Here is a 14,244-nt window from a genome sequence, read left to right on the forward strand (position 1 = left end):
GACATTGTGCCACCATGCCTTCTAGAAATCTGAGTACAACAGATTCCCAGATTTCCCTTTATCCATGTTGCTTATTGATTCTTCAAAGAACTCCACTAAATCAGTCAAGTATGATTCCCCTTTCACAAAACCATGTTGGCTCTGCCTGATTGCATTATTTTGAAGTGGACTGCTATAACATTATTAATAATTGATTTCAGCAATTTTCTTATGACAGATATTAAGCTAACTGGCCTGTAGTTTCCGACTTCTGTATCTCTCCCGCCTTTCTTGAATAGCTTCATCATGTTTGCCATTTTCCAATCTGATGGGACCTTTCCAGAGTCTAGGGAATTTCAGAAAATTATAACCAATGCAAACTAGTTATCCACTAAGGTTAGGGCCAAAACATAATAATCTTTATTAGTGTCACAAGTAGGCATACATTAACACTGCAAAGAAGTTACTATGAAAAGCCCCTAGTCGCCACACTCCGGCACCTGTTCGGGTACACTGAGGGAGATTCAGAATGTCCAATTCACCTAACAGTACGTCTTTCGGGACTTGTGGGAGGAAACTGGAGCACCTGGAGGAAACCCACACACACACGGGGAGAAATGCAGACTCTGCACAGATAATGACCCAAGCTGGGAATCGAACCTGGATCCCTGGTGCTATAAAGCAACATTGCTAACCACTGTGCTACTGTGCCACACTTGGTGATAAGTATAACTTTTAATAAAGTGATAAATCTTAATTACTGACAAACAACCTTGCTGGCACGAAAAATTTAATTAAATACGTGTGTAGTCTCATCATTTAGAATTTCTACTTGGAGCTGGTGGGGAGGCGTGATCAGACAATATCTGAAGGGTTGTCAGACATTATGGTGTGTGGAGGGTAGGGATATGTGGGCCAGGGAGGGTCGGCCATGCAAACCTATCTCAAGAATCCGATTATTTGGAGGTATTACTCCTGTTCTTCTTGTCCTGTGTGCAGTGCAATAAAAACATTTAACTCATCAATCCAGTTCTTCTTTTTGTTTACCTGCCAGGATTTTCCATGCTTTGAAAATATGTATCCTCCTCCTGAGAGTGAGATGGTAACCTGCTCCCTTATCTGGTTTCATTTAAATTAGAGGTGGATGGGTTGGAGTTGCATTTGAGAATTGATTTATTTTACTCTCCCATGCTCCCATCCTGGAGTGTAAGTGTTACACGTGGAGGTGAGGCCATTAATGCCTGCTTTAGGCCTCAACTGAAATAGAGTGGCAATGAATTCCGATAGCAAGGTGGTGAAGAATAGAATGCTGCACCCCTGCTTTCATGGGCTGACAGAAGTTTTAAAGCTTTTATTTACAGAGACACACATCACAAATTATCTCACAACCCATGAGCACAATTTCAACTTGCTCCTATCGATATATAAAAACAAAGGTGAATTCCCAATTAGTGCAACCACCTGACAACCATTAACCAGCCATTTAACATACCGTTAACACAGGGCAGGCATTGAGTCTTCAGGAACCTGCAGCAGCTATCAACTCCAACCTGCCCACCTCGGATTTTGATGAAAACAGGTAGCCAAAAGTAAGCATCTGTAAAGCCAATTTATACATATCTGTGGAACCAGAAGGAGTGGATATGTCTACCTGACTCCACAGTTGTCACCACCAATTAATCCCTTGCCAAGAGATTGAGCAAAGACAGAGACCTGAAGGTGTGTATCCCCACAACCCACACCTCCATCATAACAATTGATAGAAATTTTAACCCTTCATTTTTAATCTTTGTGTCTACTACCCACTCAAACAGCCTTCTCTTGGTTGAGTGGCAACTGATGCAGGAGCAGAAGAGAAGCAAGGAGGAAAACAGTAAAATATAAAAACAAGGTCAATACAAATATCATGAACATTCAGTGAGATGGAATTTGCTTGCCCTTCAGTCGCCAGTAAAGAATCACCTTGATCATTGTTGGCACATATTTGGTGTTAATAGAGACTTTAAATAACTCTTCATGAAGAAGGAAGTGTATTGTTACACTGAATGTTTCTTCCATGACTGAAAGAACTACAAATGTATCCCTCTTGAGTAACAGAGTTGCAACTGGGTTATGAAGCCTCCTCCATGAATGGAATGGAGGTCACATTTGAAGCTCCCTTTTCCGACATTTGTACCTGGTATGTGTTCTCCTGGCAAATTCTTTTATTATAACAAATTTAAATAAGCATTTTTTTTTTTGAATAGAGGTAGCCTTATTTTTCTGTTTCGAGAAGGGTGGAATAGAGTAGGACAATGCTTGTGAATATTGAAAGCAAGAACGAGAGTTAAATTGAGTGTAATATATTCTGGTATTGGTGCCATAGAAACCTTAGTGGCTGTTACAGGTGCTAGTTCCCAACCTTTTCTTTGCTTTTTCCTGTTAGCCCTGCTTGAGATTTTATTTGCTTTTATTTAAATAAATTGTTATCTTTTTCTCCAATTTTAAGTTTCCCAATATCCTTCCAAGGACTGTGACAGACTCTGGCTAAGATATAGTTCTACATGCGAGATCATCCTTCACCACCACATCCATGGAGCTGAATTTTTGTCTCCTCATGGAGGCGGGAATTGGCTCGCAAAATGCAAAGCGTTATTTTTCCTGCAAAGAAAAACTTTCATCCGCCTTCCTGAACCTTACACTATTTTCCTGTAGTCTATTCGTGGATGAGGAAAGCCTGAAGGTCACAACGCAGAAACAGCTCTTCCAAGATTGGGGTTCGCATTGTGAGGACACAGGAAAATTGTACTTGCACTCACACACTTTTCATGTGCTGGTGCGAGTATTCAATCCAAGGAAAATGTCCCTCCTGAACAGTTTGTGTTCAATGGGCAAAGCTTGCTGGGGGGTAAGACGCATTGTGATATGTAAGTGTAAAATGTAACTACTAGATGCTGTATTGTAAAGTAGATGTGAGTTTCTTGCAATCATTCATCATAGAGAGCTGGCCTGCAAAGGTAAGTTGACCCTTGCATTGACCACTATTGTTTAAGTACTTTTGTCCATTGGGAAAATGCATTAAAAGTATTTTTTAGAAAAACGCCCTGTCAGCATCTTCTGTCATTATTTGTGCTGTGATTTAAATTGATTGATAACTAAGACTATTAAAAACATCCCTGTTTTTGAAATTTGGAAAAAAAATGCTTGCCTCCATTGACTGGCACTTTCAAAATGAAAATGGGAGAGATTCAGTTTCAGGCAATGTAGCTGAAAGATTTTATTATGACAGCTGTAGCTTTAACGAATGCTTGGCAGAGTTGCAAAAGCATTAATGGCATCAGCGTAACAGGTGGCCTATTGATTCAAGGACCACAATGTTTTAAGCGGCTGTAATAACAGCATATGACTTTGATGTGGTTTCTTGTTTATAAAGCTAATAGGCACTTAAAGGATTCTTTTTTTAAAAACTGGCTTTTTAAAAAAAATATTTTATTCAAATTTTTCGGCCAAACAAAACAATACAAAGGTTTTTCCCTTTTTACAACAGTAAAACAATATAAATAACAGTGACCATTTTTAACAAATAAATAAATAATATATAAACTAAATGGCAACTGCCGTAACAAAAATAATAACTCTCCCAGATACTAAAATCAAACAATCCAATATACATAACCAAGTACAAATATCTATACAAAAACACACCTGAGGACCCACCCGAGCCCTCCTCTTCCCCCCCCCCCTCCCCCCTGGGTTGCTGCTGTTACCTTCCCATTTCCTTTATCGTTCTGCGAGGTAGTTAATGAACGGTTGCCACCGCCTGGTGAACCCTTGAGCCAAACCACTTAGTGCGAACTTTATCCATTCTAGTTTTATAAACCCTGCCATGTCGTTTATCCAGGTCTCCACGCCCGGGGGTTTGGCTTCCTTCCACATAAGCAATATCCTTCGCTGGGCTACTAGGGACGCAAAGGCCAAAACATCAGCCTCTCTCACCTCCTGCACTCCCGGCTCTTCTGCAACCCCAAATATAGCCAACCCCCAGCTTGGCTCGACCCGGACCCCCACCACCTTCAAAAGCACATTTGCCACCCCCACCCAGAACCCTGCAGTGCCGGGCATGACCAAAACATGTGGGTGTGGTTTGCTGGGCTTCTTGAGCATCTCCCACACCTATCCTCTACCCCGAAGAATTTACTGAGCCTTGCTCCGGTCATATGCGCCCTGTGCAAAACCTTGAATTGTATCAGGCTTAGCCTGGCGCACGAGGACGAAGAGTTTACCCTACGTAGGGCATCTGCCCACAGCCCCTCTTCAATCTCTTCCCCCAGCTCTTCTTCCCATTTTCCCTTCAGCTCATACACCATGATCTCCCCCTCGTCCCTCATTTCCCTGTATATATCCGACACCCTACCATCCCCCACCCATGTCCCTGAGATCACTCTATCCTGAATCTCCTGCGTCGGGAGCTACGGGAATTCCCTCACCTGTTGCCTCGCAAAAGCCCTCAGTTGCATGTACCGAAATGCATTCCCTTGGGGCAACCCATATTTTTCCGTCAGCGCTCCCAGACTCGCAAACGTCCCGTCTAAGAACAGATCTCTCAGTTGCACAATCCCAGCTCTCTGCCATGCTCCAAATCCCCCATCTATTCTCCCCGGGACAAACCTATGATTATTTCTTATCGGGGACCGCACCGAGGCTCCCGTCCTTCCCCTATGCCGTCTCCACTGCCCCCAAATTTTCAGTGTTGCCACCACCACTGGACTTGTGGTGTATTTCTTCGGGGAGAACGGCAACGATGCCGTCGCCAGTGCTTGTAGGCTGGTTCCTTTGCAGGACGCCGTCTCCAATCTCTTCCACGCCGCTCCCTCCCCTTCTCCCATCCACTTACACACCATTGAGATATTGGCGGCCCAGTAGTACTCACGTAAGCTCGGTAGTGCCAGTCCCCCCCTATCGCTGCTATGCTGCAAAAACCCCCTCCTCACTCTCGGGGTCTTCCCAGCCCACACAAAACTCATGACACTTTTCTCTATTTCCTTGAAAAAAGCCTTCGTGACCATCACCGGGAGGCACTGAAACACAAAAAGGAATCTCAGGAGGACTACCATTTTGACCGCCTGCACCCTACCCACCAGTGACAGGGGCACCATGTCCCATCTCTTAAAATCCTCCTCCATCTGTTCCACCAATCGTGTTAGATTAAGCCTATGTAAGGTTCCCCAACTCCTGGCTGTCTGAATCCCTAAGTACCGGAAATCTCTTGTTACCTTCCTCAGCGGTAAATCATCTATTCCCCTGCTCTGCTCCCCCGGATGCACTACAAACAACTCACTCTTCCCCATATTCAATTTGTACCCCGAGAATTCCCCAAACTCCCTGAGTGTCTGCATTATCTCAGGCATCCCCTCCACTGGGTCCGCAACATACAGCAATAAATCATCTGCATACAATGATACCTGGTGTTCTTCTCCTCCCCTAAGTACTCCCCTCCACTTCCTGGAGCCCCTCAGTGCTATGGCCAGGGGCTCAATTGCCAATGCAAACAGTAACGGAGACAGGGGACACCCCTGCCTCGTCCCTCTATAAAGACGGAAGTAGTCAGACCTCTGCCTGTTCGTGACCACACTTGCCACCGGGGCCCTATATAGCAGCTGTACCCATCCAATAAACCCTTCTCCAAAACCAAATCTCCTCAACACTTCCCACAGATAGTCCCACTCCACTCTGTCGAATGCTTTCTCGGCGTCCATCGCCACCATTATCTCCGCCTCCCCCTCTGGTGGGGGCATCATCATCACTCCTAGCACCCTCCGTATGTTCGCGTTTAGCTGTCTCCCCTTAACGAACCTAGTTTGATCCTCGTGGACCACCCCCGGGACACAGTCCTCTATCCTCATCGCCATCACCTTGGCCAGGAGCTTAGCATCTACGTTTAAAAGGGAAATGGGCCTGTAGGACCCACACTGCAGCGGGTCTTTTTCCTTCTTCAAAAGTAGCGATATCGTCGCCTCCGACATAGTCGGGGGCAACTTCCCCCTTTCCCTGGCCTCATTAAAGGTTCTCGTCAAAAGCGGGGCCAGTAGGTCCATATATTTCCTATAAAATTCCACCGGGAATCCGTCCGGTCCCGGGGCCTTCCCCGCCTGCATGCTCCCAATCCCTTTTACCACCTCCTCCATCTCAATCTGTGCTCGCAGTCCCGCCCTCTCCTGCTCCTCCACCTTCAGGAATTCCAGCTGATCCAGGAAACACATCATTCCCTCCTTCCCTTCCGAGGGCTGAGCCTTATATAACCTCTCATAGAATGCCTTGAACACCCCGTTCACTCAATCCGCTCCCCGTTCCATCTCTCCCTCCTCATCTCTCACCCCACCTATCTCCCTCGCCGCTCCCCTCTTCCTCAATTGGTGGGCCAGTAGCCGACTCACCTTCTCTCCATACTCATACTGTACCCCATGTGCCCTCCTCCACTGTGCCTCTGCCTTACCCGTGGTCAGCAGGTCAAATTCCACATGTAACCTTTGTCTTTCCCTGTACAGTCCATGCTACCGGTGCCTCTGCATATTGCCTGTCCACCCTCAGAAGTTCTCTCAACAATCGCTCCCTTTCTTTACCCTCTTGCTTCCCTTTATGTGCCCTTATGGATATCAGTTCCCCTCTGACCAACTCCTTCAACGCCTCCCAGACCACTCCCACCTGAACCTCTCCATTGTCATTAAGCTCCAAGTACCTTTCGATACACCCCCTCACCCTTAGACATACCCCCTCATCCGCCAATAAGCCCATATCCATTCTCCAGAGTGGGTGCTGTTCTTTTTCCTCTTCTACCTCCAGGTCTACCCAATGTGGAGCGTGGTCCGAAATGGCTATGGCCGTATACTCCGTCCCTGTCACCTTCGGAATCAGTGCCCTTCCCAAGACAAAAAAGTCTATCCGTGAGTATACTTTGTGAACATGGGAGAAAAATGAGAACTCCTTACTCCTAGGCCTAATAAATCTCCAGGGGTACACTCCTCCCATCTGCTCCATGAAGTCCTTGAGCACCCTGGCCGCTGCCAGCCTCCTCCCGGTCCTGGACCTCGACCGGTCCAGCCCTGGATCAAGCACCGTATTGAAGTCTCCCCCCATTACCAACTTTCCCGCCTCCAGGTCCGGGATACGCCCCAACATACGCTTCATAAAATTTGCATCATCCCAGTTCGGGGCATATACGTTCACCAGAACCACCGCCTCCCCTTGCAATCTGCCACTCACCATCACATATCTACCCCCACTATCCACCACTATGGTCTTTGCCTCAAACAGTACCCGTTTCCCCACTAAGATAGCCACCCCCCTATTCTTTGCATCCAAACCCGAATGAAACACCTGACCCACCCATCCTCTACGTAGTCTGACCTGGTCTATCAGTTTCAGGTGCATCTCCTGCAACATAACCACATCTGCCTTTCATTTCTTTAGGTGTGCGAGTACCCGTGCCCTTTTACTCGGCCCGTTCAGCCCTCTCACGTTCCACGTGATCAGCCGGGTTGGGGGGCTCTTTACCCCCCCCCCCCCCTTGTCGACTAGCCAGCCCCTTTTTTAACCCAGCTCCTCACTCGGTTCCCACGTACCTGTATATCCCACCGAAGGTGCCCCCCCGTCTCGACCACCCCATCCCATAACAGCTCCCCCTTCTCCTTAGCAGCAGCAACCCAGTTAACCCCCCCCCCACCCCGCTAGATCCCCCTCTAACGTAGTTGCACCCCCCATGTTGCTCCCAGAAGTCAGCGAACTCTGGCTGACCTCGGCTTCTCCCCTTGCCCTCGGCCCCCACTGTGCGAGGCCCCCTCCTTCCTGCGTCCCTTTTTCTGCCACAATTACCATAGCGCGGGAGCAAAGCCCGCGTTTCCCACTCGGCCCCGCCCCTAATGGCGCATTTCCCTTCTCCTTCCCCTTTCCGTCCCACCGGCGCCCACAGTTCCTCATACTCCCCCCCCCCCCCCCCCCCCCCCCCCCACCCAACATGGGGAAGAGAGAAAAGTTACAGGATCACAGAATTAACAAATTGAAAAATCATCCCCTTCCCCCTTCCTCGCCCCACATAATCACCCCACCACTTTGTCCCAGAAGCTCTTTCTCTCGCCAGACTATTCCAGCTTCTCGTCCACAATGAATGTCCACGCCTCTTCTGCCGTCTCAAAGTAGTGGTGCTTCCCTTGGTGTGTGACCCACAGTCTCGCCGGTTGCAACATTCCAAATTGAACCTTCTTTTTGTGAAGCACCGCCTTAGCCTGATTGAAACTTGCCCTCCTTCTCGCCACCTCCGCACTCCAATCCTGGTATACGCGGATCACCGCGTTCTCCCACCTACAGCTCCGAGTTTTCTTCGCCCATCTGAGGACCGACTCTCTGTCATTGTAGCGGAGAAACCTCACCACTATAGCTCGAGGTATTTCTCCAGCCTTTGGTCTTCGCGCCAGAACTCGATAGGCTCCCTCCACCTCCAAAGGGCCCATCGGGGCCTCCGATCCCATTAGCGAGTGAAGCATCGTACTTACATATGTCCCGACGTCCGCCCCTTCTGCGCCTTCGGGAAGACCCAGGACTCTTAAATTCTTCCTCCTCGAATTATTCTCCAGTGCTTCCAACCTCTCCACACACCTTTTGTGTTGTGCCTCATGCGTCTCTGCCTTCACCACCAGGCCCTGTATTTCATCTTCGTTTTCAGCAGTCTTTGCCTTCACGACCCGAAGCTCCAGCTCCTGGGTCCTCTGCTCCTCCTTTAGCCCTTCAATCGCCTGTAATATCGGGGCCAACACTTCCTTCTTCAACTCCTTCTTCAGCTCTTCCACACAGCGCCGCAGGAACTCTTGTTGCTCCGGGCCCCATAACAAACGGCCACCTTCTGACGCCATCTTGCTTCGAGCTTCCCTTCCTTGCCGCTGCTCCACAGGATCTTATGCAATCCGGCCGCTATCCTCTCCTTTTTCCATGCGTGTCCGGGGGGATTCCCTTCTGGTTTACCGCACAGTGTTTTTGGCCGTTTAAATTGCCGTTGGGACTCCTATTAAGAGCCCAAAAGTCCGTTCCAACGGGAGGTGCCGATACATGCGACTCAGCTGGTCATTGCCGCACCCAGAAGTCCCCAAAATACTGGCTTTTTATTATTTTCACTATCAATGATAGTGTGTTGGAATCCCAGATTTTATCATATTGTTCGAGGTTTGACTTTCTTCAATAATTTAAAGTAAGTCCCATTATTGCTATTACAGGGCTCACAAGTTCTATGTTCTATGTACTGTACATCGTGCATACTGGTTGAGATGCTATGGAGGATACATGGAAGGCTTGGAGGTGGCAAGGGGATCTGAGAAGACAGAGAGTTGCATGGGCAACTTTAGGGGGAATGGGGTAACATCAGAGTGGGTGGGTGAGGGATGTTGTTTAGAGGGCCTTTGAACGATATTTGATGCCAGGCTGCTATCTCTGAGAACTGAGACAATCCTTTTAACTAGCCAGCCTCTGCACCCGCATTTCCTCCCGCGCTCTATTGCGGCTCGCAAACAGTGTTGCGAATGCGAACCTAGTGTGAAACACAAAAATCTTGGACAGTGTCATTCATGAGGTTTTTTTGAAAGGCAGGGAAAGGCCAACTCCCGTTTTACACACTAGAAACAAAAATTCAACCCATGGTCTTTGTTCTTAAATGATCCATTATTGTAGAGTACAGCTGTCTGTTTAACTGCAGGAGGCATCAATCTGTCTTTATCTTGACAACCACAATGTACATTTCTAGCACAGTCAGGGGACAACAGTCAGGAATGTTGCACAGGTTGGGCAGTTGGGCCGGCGCCAACTAGCGCATGCACGGTGGCCGTCCTTCCCCCAGGCTGCCCCGCACAAACATGGCGGATGGATCCAGGCTCGCAGGCGGAAGAAAGGAGGCCCACCGACAGAGAGGCCGGCCCGCCGATCGGTTGGTCCTGATCGCGTAACAGACCACTCCGGAGGCCCCCCCCGGAACGGAGCCCCCCTCTTTCCCCCCCCCCCCCCCACACACACACACAGGCCGCCCCCCAACCCTTTGCGACGAGTACCCGCTGGCAGCAACCAGGCGTGGACGGTGCCGGCGGGACTAGGCCATTGCCGCGCGGCCCATCCGGGCTGGAGAATCGCCGCTCGCCGTTTGCGGCGATTTTCCGAGCGGCCCACCGCAATTCGCGCGGCGCTGGTTTCGGGGGGGTGGGAGAATCGCGTGCAGGGGTCGGGGCGGCGTGCCGCGATTCACGCGACGTCCCGGCGATTCTCCCACCCGGCAAGGGGGGGGAAGAATACCGCCCCCTGTTTGAGGTTATCGAACTCAACACAGATTGGAGGTTAAACCCAGGGTCAGCCTGGTGTCTCGAGTTCAGAAACAAGTTGCTGAGCCCAAATCCAGTCTTTTTCACTATCTGTGCCTCATGAATAGGGTACTTCTGTTCAATAAATGACATCTGTATCATTTAGTGTTATTAATCAATTTGTTGTACAAGGTTTTCTTTCATGAAACTTTTTGCTAATTCCAAACAGTTTTACAGCATGCTTTCCTTTTATTTGAGGAATGTTGTTCCTCCTTGTTTTCACAGAGCAAGTGGAATAGATAATTTAGTTTGTAAATATACCGACAGGCATTCCCTGCTTGACCTGACAGAAGTCACACTTGAGGAAGATGGCAGGGATTCCCTTAAAGTCATAGAGGTTTACAGCGTGGAAAGAGGCCCTTTGGCCCATCACGTCCGTGCTGACCATTGAACATCTAACTATTCTAATCCCATTTTGCAGCATTTGGTCTCTAGCCTTGTATGCTATGGTATTTCAAGTGCACATCTAAATACTTCTTAAAAGTTGTGAGGATTCACGCCTCCACCACCCTTTCGGGCAGTGAATTCCAGATTCTAACCACCCTCTGGATGAAAACATTTCCTCCCATCTCTCTAACCCTTCTTCCTAATACCTTAGATCTATGCCCCCTGGTCATTGACCCTTCCGCTAAAGGGGAAAGTACCTTCCTGCCCACCCTACCTATGTCCCTCATAATTTTATACACCTCAATAAGGTTCCCGCCCTCAACCTTCAGTACTCCAGGGGAAACAACTCCAGACTATCCAGTCTCTCTTGATATCTGAAACAATCCAGCTCAGGCAGCATCCTGGTAAATCTCCTATCATCTCTCCAGTGCAATCGCTTCCTTTCTGTAGTGTGGTGACCAGAACTGCACACAGTACTTCAGCTGGGGCCGAACTAGCATTTTATACAGCTCCAAAATAACCTTCCTGCTCTTATATTCCATGCCTTGGTTAATCAAGGCAAGAATCCCATTGGTCTTCTTAACCACCCTATCTACCTGTCCTGCCTTATCTACCTGTCCTACTGACTTTAGAGATCTGTGAACATGCACACCAAGGTCCCTTTGATCCTTGCCTTGTTAGTCCTTCTCTACCCAAGATAATTTGCTCCCTTTCAGAAGACCAATAACGACAGGTAAGACTTGGAGCAGAATCTTTAAGCCCCACTGGGGGCATATAAGAAAACGAACCGCACTGTCCAGCATGCCAATTTCCCTGCTCCAGCATGCTCTCAGGCCATTTTTCTGCCCACAAGCAACCGATTAATAAACCAAGTTAATTAAGACCTACATACCAACTGGAATTTCCCAACCATCATCCTGTAGAATTGAGGGCCTCGTTGCCCCCACAGTGGAAAATGGTGCTGAGGGCTTGTAAAGGTTGGAGAGAGCATGCCATCACCTTAGCTACAAAAGCATTCAACTGTTGCTTCCATGCAAGAGAGCCTCCTACTGACCTTCCAGCTTTCAGAGCACAACGCCATCCTTAATTGAATGTGAGCCTCCCACTGGTGTTTAACCGGTCAGTTCCTGCATCTGATCCTCATTTGAGGCTGATGGAGGTGTCCTGAAGCCCACAGGGTAAATCCTGGCCCTGCTCTCAAAATGGGATGCTTGAGTGAACCACCATGCTTTCCTCTGTTCTTTGCCATGTTTTGACAGGGAGAGTTTTGCATTGGGAGGGGAACGAGCCACAACTGATCATTTGCTGCAGCAACTCTGAGATCGCAATGCAAAAAATTGGGCAGTAAATGGATAAAGCATGAGATGGATAGAAAAGGAAAATTATATTCGCTTTGAAGAGGTTTTCTGTATAGTAGACAATAAACAGAAGTGATTATAATCAGCCTAAATCAGTAAAGGTTTGGGTTATCAAAGTTCTTGTTCACAAAATAGAAATCACTTATCAAGAATTTACATAAATGAAGTCTATTGTCCTAAATAAATCTAAAACCAGTCGTGTACCTAAAAGAAAAAGAAAAAAAACCTGAAGATTTTAAGTGCTAATGAAAGTCATTGCATACTAAACTGATTAGTTCCTTTGTGCATTTTTGTGCCTGTCAAGTCATAAGCTACCTCTGGACATCACATCGCTGCCTCATAATAGACAACTGACATTCTGTGGTAAATGGAAAAAGAACAGAGCAGAACAGCAAATATTCTAATGCGTTGACACTCACTTGCCCTCTATTGTTCAAAATGAGGAGCAATCATCATTGTTCATCAAATGGCTCCTAATGCAGTTAAAGCATTCAGCTATAATTTCTTATTGCATTTATAATTACTGTCATAGACTATACACCTCAGTGAGCATATTAAAGCCATAAATTATGTAGGCCTTGCCATAGCTGAGGAAGTTGATTTTTCTGGCAGCAGTTATTTGTTAGGGAGCTAGGCTTTTCAGATAAAAAGATGACTGAAGTGCTTGAACAATGCAAGGAATACTTTGTTCAGTCAGTCATCTAGAGTTGACTCGGGTAATTGCAAAACAACCAGGTTCTAGTGTTTTAATAATCCATTCCATTAACAGGACTACAGTGTACTGGTTGAGTGGCAGTTTAGTCAGAAATTGTTTTTTCTGTGATTGTTTCTATATAGAGTAAATTGTTATGAAAATGTTCTGCAGTAAAATATACAAAATGGTTCCTTTCAGGGCATTGATGAAGGGTGTTTTTCTACTTTCAAATCTTTACCAGTAAAAACCTTTCAATCTTCAAAATTTATATGCCTTGTATTTTTTTTGCTTATTTTCCTTTTGTCGTTTTGTAGATGCCCAGCTTCCTTCTAAGATCCCAGATTGACATTTGGTTATCTGCCGAGCAAGAAGCCCACATAATCACAGCAACGAGAGCAAAAAATGCTGTACCACAGATGTTGGCAGAAGAAAGCCGAATGGCTTTGTAGATGATACAGTCACAAAGACTTGAAGGTTAAAATGTGACTTTTTCCAAAAAAAAGAATATGTGTATTGGAACTAAATAAACCTTCAAAGAGACAGAGCTTTTTACTCCCCTCATTCCTTAAACTAATAGCAGCTTTATGATTATTGGAGTCAAAAGCCATTAAGGTCAAAATCAATTCATTCAAACCAAATGTTGTGCTTATCAGTGATGAAGCTCCATTAAACATTAATGCAGAGTACTTACAAAAGTTGATCCTAACAGGAGAGTGACATTTGTAAGCATTTGAGTGGCATCTAAAGAACACAATACAGAATATAGTACTTGAGATATTTGAGAATGTGCTACATGATATATCAAAAAGAAAAAAGCTGCTTATCTGACGACAAAACAGAAATCCTCCTCTCAGGATAATACATTTATAGGTGGCTCTCTTACTGCCCAGGATATGCAATCAGCAACTTAATAAGTTGGAAAGGGATAACTTAAAAAGGACTAGAAATGTCAAATATGCTGAACAGATCATTCACAAATGTAATCACTGGACTTGTTCTGCATCTAAACATCTTGGCTGTAACACAATACAGTATGCATTATGAATGACGCTTAAAGGACCAATTTTAACTCGGGGCAGGAATAACGGCAAGACTAGTGCTCAGAGACTCAAGAACTCCCTGCAGAGCTGAGGCATTCCAAACTCCTTCTGACCCACAAGGAATCCACAGAAAAGGGCAATGTAAAAACTTGCCATCTCGGTCTTCTCCACTGACAGCTGCCAGGTTCTGCTGCTGGGTTTAGCACCGTGCAGGCCTCCAAAATGTTAATGTTGTTGCGTAATTGACATAAATCAAAGTGCAACTTTTGCACGTAAAGCAAGCTCCTAACTGCTTATGGTGGGTAGACAACCAGGGTCTATGCTAAATGAGTTTTTATGGTGGAAGGAGTGCAGTAATATGGCGTGACTCCACCTGGCATCTTTCCCTGTGCCTACACCATTGCAGTGGGTATGTAGGG

The 14,244-nt window shown here is 46.7% G+C and overlaps 1 protein-coding gene across 4 annotated transcripts in view; it reads left to right on the plus strand.

Moving 5' to 3' along the window:
* Positions 1 to 14,244, plus strand: part of tshz2 (teashirt zinc finger homeobox 2) — a 769,641-nt gene that overhangs the window by 356,995 nt on the left and 398,402 nt on the right. For 2 of the 4 annotated variants that reach the window (XM_072514691.1, XM_072514695.1), the window contains exon 3: positions 13,100 to 13,471. The exons of 1 other annotated variant lie outside the window; for it this stretch is intronic. The gene's annotated coding sequence lies outside the window, so the exon portion shown is untranslated. Of the gene's footprint in view, positions 1 to 2,467; positions 3,003 to 13,099; positions 13,472 to 14,244 lie in introns of those variants that run through there. One more of the 4 variants, XM_072514693.1, reaches the window with a different exon arrangement.

Source organism: Scyliorhinus torazame, chromosome 8 (genome assembly GCF_047496885.1).
Source record: "Scyliorhinus torazame isolate Kashiwa2021f chromosome 8, sScyTor2.1, whole genome shotgun sequence".
NCBI classification, from domain to species: domain Eukaryota; kingdom Metazoa; phylum Chordata; class Chondrichthyes; order Carcharhiniformes; family Scyliorhinidae; genus Scyliorhinus; species Scyliorhinus torazame.